This window comes from Rosa rugosa, chromosome 6 (assembly GCF_958449725.1).
Source record: "Rosa rugosa chromosome 6, drRosRugo1.1, whole genome shotgun sequence".
Lineage (NCBI taxonomy): Eukaryota > Viridiplantae > Streptophyta > Magnoliopsida > Rosales > Rosaceae > Rosa > Rosa rugosa.
This window is the reverse complement of record NC_084825.1, coordinates 16,712,226-16,720,018: the sequence shown is the minus strand read 5'-3', so window position 1 is coordinate 16,720,018 and position 7,793 is coordinate 16,712,226. Positions and strand designations below refer to the sequence as shown.

At 41.1% G+C, this 7,793-nt stretch overlaps 1 pseudogene; it reads left to right on the top strand.

Annotated features, from left to right (window-relative positions):
- The window catches only part of LOC133718320 (uncharacterized), a 34,693-nt pseudogene extending 28,897 nt beyond the window's left edge, over positions 1 to 5,796 (top strand).
- The last annotated feature ends 1,997 nt before the right edge of the window (positions 5,797 to 7,793 follow it).

Sequence of the window (7,793 nt, the reverse complement as noted above, 5' to 3'; positions counted from 1 at the left end):
AAACACGACTTCACCTATTCCTTCTTTAATTTACAACTCACAATTAAACTCGTATTCAACAATATAAATAACAACCTAAATAATTAATCTAAGTAAATTTCGACAATTACAAAAAAAATTACAAGTAATAATTTTTTTTTTTTTTTTTTTTTTCGGTCACAATATAAACAACACAATATATTCACAAAGTGACAAATGATTTTTCAATCCCCGGCAACGGCGCCAAAAATTGATAAGGGGTTTAGGCGAATATTAACATTCATTGAACTGTTTTCACACTTAGGACCTTTTATATCCAAGTAAGTATAGCCTATGTGGATTGGTGTCTAGGAAGGGGACAACGTTCATAACGGGTTCTGGATTCAGAAGTGCTTACAAATGGGCGTAAACCTCAATGAGGGAGGAGCCTATGCCAAAATGGATCCTACCTCTTGTGTTCGCCCTCCCCTACCTGGCCATTTCAGTAAGGTTGCCCAAAGGATGTAGGAGGGACTTAGTGTCTAGACGATTATACTTGGGCCGCACGTCCACTTGATTTACCGCTTGGAATTAAATTTGATATCAATAATATTTATGACAAAAGAAAATGTAAGAAATTGTTGTGACACTTAAGGTATATTGGATTAAACATAATCTCGGAAAGGAAGCTGTTACAGCCCATTGCACTCTGAGATTCCCTGTTCCCGTACCTAAGTGTTGAAAATAAATATAAAAATAAAAGAAGAAAAAAAAAAAAAAGAGAAAAGAAAAGAAAAAAAAAAAAAAGAAAAAAAAAAAAAAAGTTAATTAGATGTGAATAGTGACGTTTTGTACTTTGTATGAAAGTTTTGTGTTTTGTGTCTAATTTTACTTGTAAAGAAATAAAATTAAAGATAATAAAAACGGAGTTATAAATTTTGTTAATTATTTAATTGTTGTGAGTGTGTAAAATCGTATGAGTAGACAAGGGCCCTTTTGTTAATATTGGCCTTAACCCTTCATTCGTACCTTTCTAAGGTCGTATGAGGTTGAGGGCGGCCTTTATTAGCATTTGGAGAACAGTTTAACACATGAGTAATTTCCAAGCTGAGTAAGGGGCATTACAGATGGTGTCTTAGGTTGAGACCCTGGGTGATGGGTTCAAATTGGATCTCAGAGATACTACAGACTGTGCGTAAACCACAATGTGGAAGTAGCCGATAGGGGCGTAAACCTCAATGAGGGAGTAGCCTCCGTAGTATCACCAAAATGAGTCCTCCCTCTCACTTACCTCTTAATCTGGCTATCTGGCCTTCTGAAACAAAGGAAAGTGACTTATGTCTAAGCGACTATCCCTATATCGTAGCTCACCAATAGTAGTGGTTTCTATTGGGCTCGACTTACAACTTAGAATCAATTGAGTTATTACCTATGTTTATAACATTTCCATGTAAAATAAAATACTTGTACATACCCTTCACATGTAAATTGGTTTGTTTCATACTTCTCTCACTTGTACAAACTTTGTAAGTCTCTTTTGTTGCCTTGTGAATAGTGACGTTTTTGTATAAAATATTAACTTGTATATCTTGTATTTTGTAATTTACTAACTTGTGTACTTCTTAATGTTGTTCAGGATATCCATGAATGACCGAGCCTTCTAAGATCCCTAGTGTACAAGAGATTGAAGAAAGGCTCGCTCGTTTGAAAAATCCTCCTACACTTGAGTACAGAAGACCTTCTTCCTTGCAATTCAAAGAGTACAAGTTTAACGAGCAAGGGAAGAGAATCTATCCTTCTGAGGAATCTACATCACCTACACCTACCCCATCTCCTCCTTCACGTTCACCTTCACCTGTGATTTCGTCTAACTCTACACCACCACCTTCACCACCACCTGAAGAAGTTCAAGAAGAGAGAATGGCATCCATTAGGGAACTATCCACAGCAACAGTTGAGGGAGGACCCCCTATAGGTATTGTGTACCCTGCCCCTGCTGCAGGAAGAAATGCAGAGTTTGAGCTGAAGAGTGGATTATTGCACCAACTCCCTAAGTTTCATGGGCTTCCTATGGAGGACGCCAACAAGCATCTTAGAGCATTTCAGGTTGTGTGTTCTAACATGCAACCACAAGGAGCAGATGAGAACATTCTAAGGATGAAAGCATTTCCATTTTCCTTAGCTGACAGAGCCAAAGATTGGCTATATGAGATTCCTGCTGGACGTATCACCTCTTGGGACACTATGAGGAAGGCCTTCTTGGAACGATACTTCCCAGCTTCCAAGGTCATCACACTCAGGAAGAAGCTTAGTGGAATTGAACAAGCTCCAGATGAGTCCTATTCTGCCTATTATGAGAGGTTCAACTCCTTACTTGCTCAATGTCCTCAACATCAGATGAAGGATGAGACCCTACTGACATGCTTCTATGAGGGACTCTTACCCTTAGAGAGGCAAATGCTTGATGCTGCAGCTGGAGGAGCTTTTGTGGACAAGTCACCTGCAGAGGGAAAGGAACTTATTGAGAATCGTGCCCTCAACAGTCAACAATATGAGGGTATAGGGCACTCCATTCGAAAGGTACATGAAGTGGGCAGGAATAATGCCATTGAGGATCAACTGAATAAGCTCACCTTGCTCATGAACCAAGTCATAAGTTCCAAAGGACCTAGTGCATCCATAGCTTGTGGGGTATGCTCTATGCAAGGGCAGGTTACTGATCAATGCCCTCAACTCAATGAAAATGGAGGATGGGAATCTGCCAATGCTATTGGAGGATACCAAGGAGGATTTCAAGGAGGATATCAGGGAGGACCTCAACGTCCTAGACATGACCCTTATTCCAATACTTATAACCCAGGATGGAGGGACCATCCCAACTTCAAGTGGACCAACAATGACAATGTTCAGAATCCTCTTGGTGGGAACTTTCAACGTGCTCAAGGGCCTACTTTTCAACGTCCTCAAGCTCCTTACATGCCTCCTCCTCAACAGAACTCTGGGAATTCCAATTCCCATTATGATAAGACGTTGGAAGCCTTGACTGCTTCTACACAAGCCTTGACAAACTCTACTCAGGCTTTGATCCAAGGACAACAGACCCATACTAAGGACATTGCAGAGCTCAAGAAGCAGATGGGCCAAGTTGTGGATTTCATGAGCAAGATTCATGAGAATGGGAAGCTCCCTAGTGTCACAATACCTAATCCTAAGGGTAATGTGGAGAATGCATCAGTTGTGACTACAAGGAGTGGAAGGCCATTTCTGGATCAACCCAAGCAACCCAAAAAGGCCCAAGTAAGCATAGAGATTGAGGAAGGCCATGAACCCACAAAGTTGGGTATTGAAAAGGACCCTGCAACGTCCAAGGAAGAACTCAAGGCGTCCTCACCACCAAAGGCAAAACCGGATATTCAAGGTATTAATTCTAACTTATCCAATTCGGTTATAACTAACCCTTCTTCTTCTTGCATGCCCTTTCCACGCAGATTTGCTAAATCCAAGAAGGATGAAAGTGACGAAGCTATCTTGGAAACTTTCAAGAAGGTGCAAGTAAACTTACCCCTCCTAGAGGCCATCAAGCAAGTCCCTAAGTATGCCAAGTTCCTTAAAGAGCTTTGCACTACTAGGAGAGTAAACCGTGAAAAGGAGGTGGTAAAGGTAAGTGAGAACGTTTCTGCCTTGATTCAGAGGAAGATTCCTCCAAAGTGTAAGGATCTTGGAAGCTTTACTATTCCATGTACTATTGGTAACTCCAGATTTAAGAATGCCATGCTAGATTTAGGTGCATCTGTTAATGTTATGCCCTACTCTGTTTATGAAACCCTAGGTCTAGGGGAACTTAAATCTGATAATGTTATCATTCAGTTAGCTGACAGATCCAATGCATACCCTAGAGGTTTGTTGGAGGATGTGCTTGTGCAGGTTAACCATCTTATCTTCCCAGCTGATTTTTATGTGTTGGAAATGAAGGACTCCCCTGTGAGTTCCACTCCTTTGCTTTTGGGACGTCCTTTCTTAAGGACAGCTAGGACGAAGATAGATGTGTATGCAGGCTCTCTCACCATGGAGTTTGATGGTGACGTTATTGGCTTCAACATTTTTGAAGCCATGAGGTATCCCCTTGATATAAATGACTGTTATTCTATTGATATTCTGGATGACCTTGCCCAGAAAATGTTTGAGGCCATGAATGAGGATACCCTAGCCACAACACTCGAACAAGGAGTAGGGTATACAAAAGGTGGTGCCATTATCTCAGAGGAGGAATTGAAGGACACTTGTGAAGGCAAAATAATTGAAAACGTCTCCTTCCTTGAAGCATCCCCTTATATAGGTAAGTCTAATTCTCCTTTGTCTATTCAGTTATCTACTAACAAGACTCTACCTTCAATGGTCCAGGCCCCAGAACTTGAGCTTAAACCTCTTCCAGACCATTTGAAGTATGTCTACTTAGGAGACAAGGAGACCTTACCAGTGATAGTGTCCTCTGCACTTACGACTCCACAAGAAGAGAAGTTGGTGGAGATGCTGAAGCAACACAAGACCGCCATAGGATGGACATTGGCGGACATCAAGGGAATTAGCCCTACAACTTGCGTCCATAGGATACTTCTAGAGGAGGGGTCTAAACCCACTAGAGAGGCTCAACGTCGTCTCAACCCTCCAATGATGGAAGTTGTGAAGAAGGAGGTTATCAAACTCCTAGATTGTGGGGTGATCTACCCCATTTCAGACTCCAAGTGGGTCTCTCCAGTTCAGGTTGTGCCCAAGAAATCTGGGGTAACTGTAGTGAAGAATGCTGAGAACGAACTGGTGCCCCAAAGGACAGTCACAGGTCATAGAGTGTGCATTGATTACAGGAAGCTCAACGCAACAACAAGGAAAGATCACTTTCCTCTTCCATTCATTGATCAGATGCTTGAGCGCCTAGCTGGACATGACTACTACTGCTTCTTGGATGGCTACTCAGGCTACAATCAGATTGCCATAGCCAATGAAGATCAAGAGAAGACAACCTTCACTTGCCCCTTTGGGACGTTTGCCTATAGACGCATGCCCTTTGGCCTTTGCAACGCCCCAGGTACCTTTCAGCGGTGTATGGTAAGTATTTTTTCAGATTATATTGAGAAAATCATAGAGGTATTCATGGATGACTTTTCAGTTTTTGGAAAGAATTTTGATGATTGTCTTAATAATCTGGAAATAATTCTAAAACGTTGCATGGAAACTAACCTTGTACTTAATTGGGAGAAATGCCATTTTATGGTTAAACAAGGAATAGTTTTAGGACATATTGTCTCTGCTAGGGGAATAGAGGTCGATAAGGCCAAGGTTGATATTGTGCGTTACTTACCCTCTCCCACTTCTGTGAGAGAGATTCGTTCTTTCCTTGGCCATGCAGGTTTTTATAGGAGGTTTATCAAGGACTTCTCCAAGATTTCGAGACCTCTATGTCAACTACTCCAGAAGGATGTGCCCTTCCACTTTGACAAAGAGTGTCAAGATGCTTTTGACAAGCTTAAGGAGTTGTTGACGTCAGCCCCCATCATGCTACCTCCAGATTGGTCCTTGCCCTTTGAGTTGATGTGTGATGCCTCTGACTATGCAGTTGGAGCTGTTTTGGGGCAAAGGAAGGACAAACGACCCTATGCCATCTACTACGCCTCAAGGACTCTGAATGATGCACAAATGAATTATTCCACCACAGAGAAAGAGCTCCTTGCAGTTGTCTTTGCCCTTGAAAAGTTTCGTTCCTACTTACTTGGTACCAAGGTAATTATTTATACTGACCATGCAGCTTTGAAGTACTTGATGACCAAGAAGGAGGCGAAACCTAGGCTTATCAGATGGGTCCTACTCTTACAAGAATTTGACGTTGAAATCAAGGACAAGAAGGGCAGTGAAAACGTGGTAGCTGACCACTTGAGTCGTTTGGTACATGCAGAAGACCCTCTCCCTCTGGTGGAGACGTTTCCAGATGAGCAGCTCTTTGGACTTCAGGTAAGTGAACCATGGTATGCTGATATTGTGAACTATATTGTTTCTAGGAAAATTCCTGATACCATGTCACGTGCTCATAGAGATAGGCTTAAGAAAACTGTTAAGCAATATGTTTGGGATGAACCTTATTTGTGGAAATATTGCTCTGATCAATTGATTAGGAGATGTGTGCCTGAACATGAACATAATGCCATACTTTCTTTTTGCCATTCTAAAGCATGTGGAGGTCACTTTGGGTCTAAAAAGACTGCTTTTAAGGTGTTAGAGTCAGGGTTCTTTTGGCCAACGTTATTTAAGGATGCACATGCATATTGTTTAACTTGTGATAGATGCCAACGAACCGGAAATCTAAGTTCTAGAGATCAAATGCCATTGTCCAATATCATAACTGTTGAAATATTTGATGTCTGGGGCATAGATTTCATGGGACCTTTCCCTTCATCTTTTGGGTTTCTATATATCTTACTTGCAGTGGACTATGTTTCCAAATGGGTGGAAGCAAAGGCCACTAGAACTAATGACTCTAAGGTTGTTGCAGATTTTATCAAGTCTAACATCTTTAGCAGGTTTGGCATGCCTAGAGTTCTCATTAGTGATGGTGGATCCCATTTTTGCAATCGGACGACCGAGGCCTTGTTGAAGAAATATGATGTTACACATAAGGTTTCTACACCTTATCACCCCCAAACTAGTGGGCAGGCTGAGGTCTCCAATCGTCAGATCAAGGGGATATTGGAAAAGACTGTGAACCCCAACAGGAAGGATTGGTCCCTACGCTTGGAGGATGCTTTGTGGGCCTACAGAACTGCATACAAGACTCCCATAGGTATGTCCCCATATCGCATTGTCTATGGCAAACCTTGCCATTTACCTGTGGAGTTAGAGCACAAAGCTTGGTGGGCTGTGAAGCAGTTTAACATGGATATTGATGAAGCTGGGCTTCATAGGAAGCTGCAGTTGCAAGAGTTAGAGGATATTAGGAATGATGCTTTCGAAAGTGCCAACATCTATAAAGAAAAGACTAAGGCATTCCATGATAAAATGATTCGAAGGAAGACTTTTGTTGTGGGTCAAAAAGTTCTTCTCTTCCATTCTCGTCTCAAACTCTTCCCAGGTAAACTTCGTTCTCGTTGGATTGGACCTTTTGTTATCACTAATGTGTTTTCTCATGGAGCTGTGCAGATAAAGAGTGAACAAACAGGTAACGAGTTCAAAGTGAATGGCCATCGCTTGAAGCCTTACTATGAGGCCTTTGTGGAACACGAAGAGGAGGAAGTACCCCTCCAAAACGTTCCACCTCTTGAGGATTAAATGGAGGTACAAGTCTAGGCTGAAAGACTATAAACATTAAGCGCTGCTTGGGAGGCAACCCAATTCAGAAGTAGCTGTGAAGGAGCCTTCAACGCAGATTTGCTCTTTTTCCTCCCTACTTCTTTATTTTATGCTTTTTGTTTGTCTTTGAACTTTATTTTCGTAAATTCCATCTCTATATGCTTAAGTGTTTCATTGCATGCTTATAATTGATTACATTGAGGACAATGCAATATTTAAGTGTGGGGGAAGGGATTTACATTTTTGTTTTGAGTCATATATATTGAAAAATACAAAAAAAAAAAAAAAAAAAAAAAAAAATCGAAAAATGTCATAAAAATAAAAATTTCGTTGCTTTTGTTTTTGTTTTGAGTCTTAGGATGCCCTTTCAACTGTCTAGGATGATTCTATATCTCTGAAATTATGGCTAAAAGAGGATCACGAAATTGAGATGACTTTAAAAGGTATTCTTTGGTTAATTGAGATATATGAAAAATATGTGCCTTGTAGTGGATATGGAT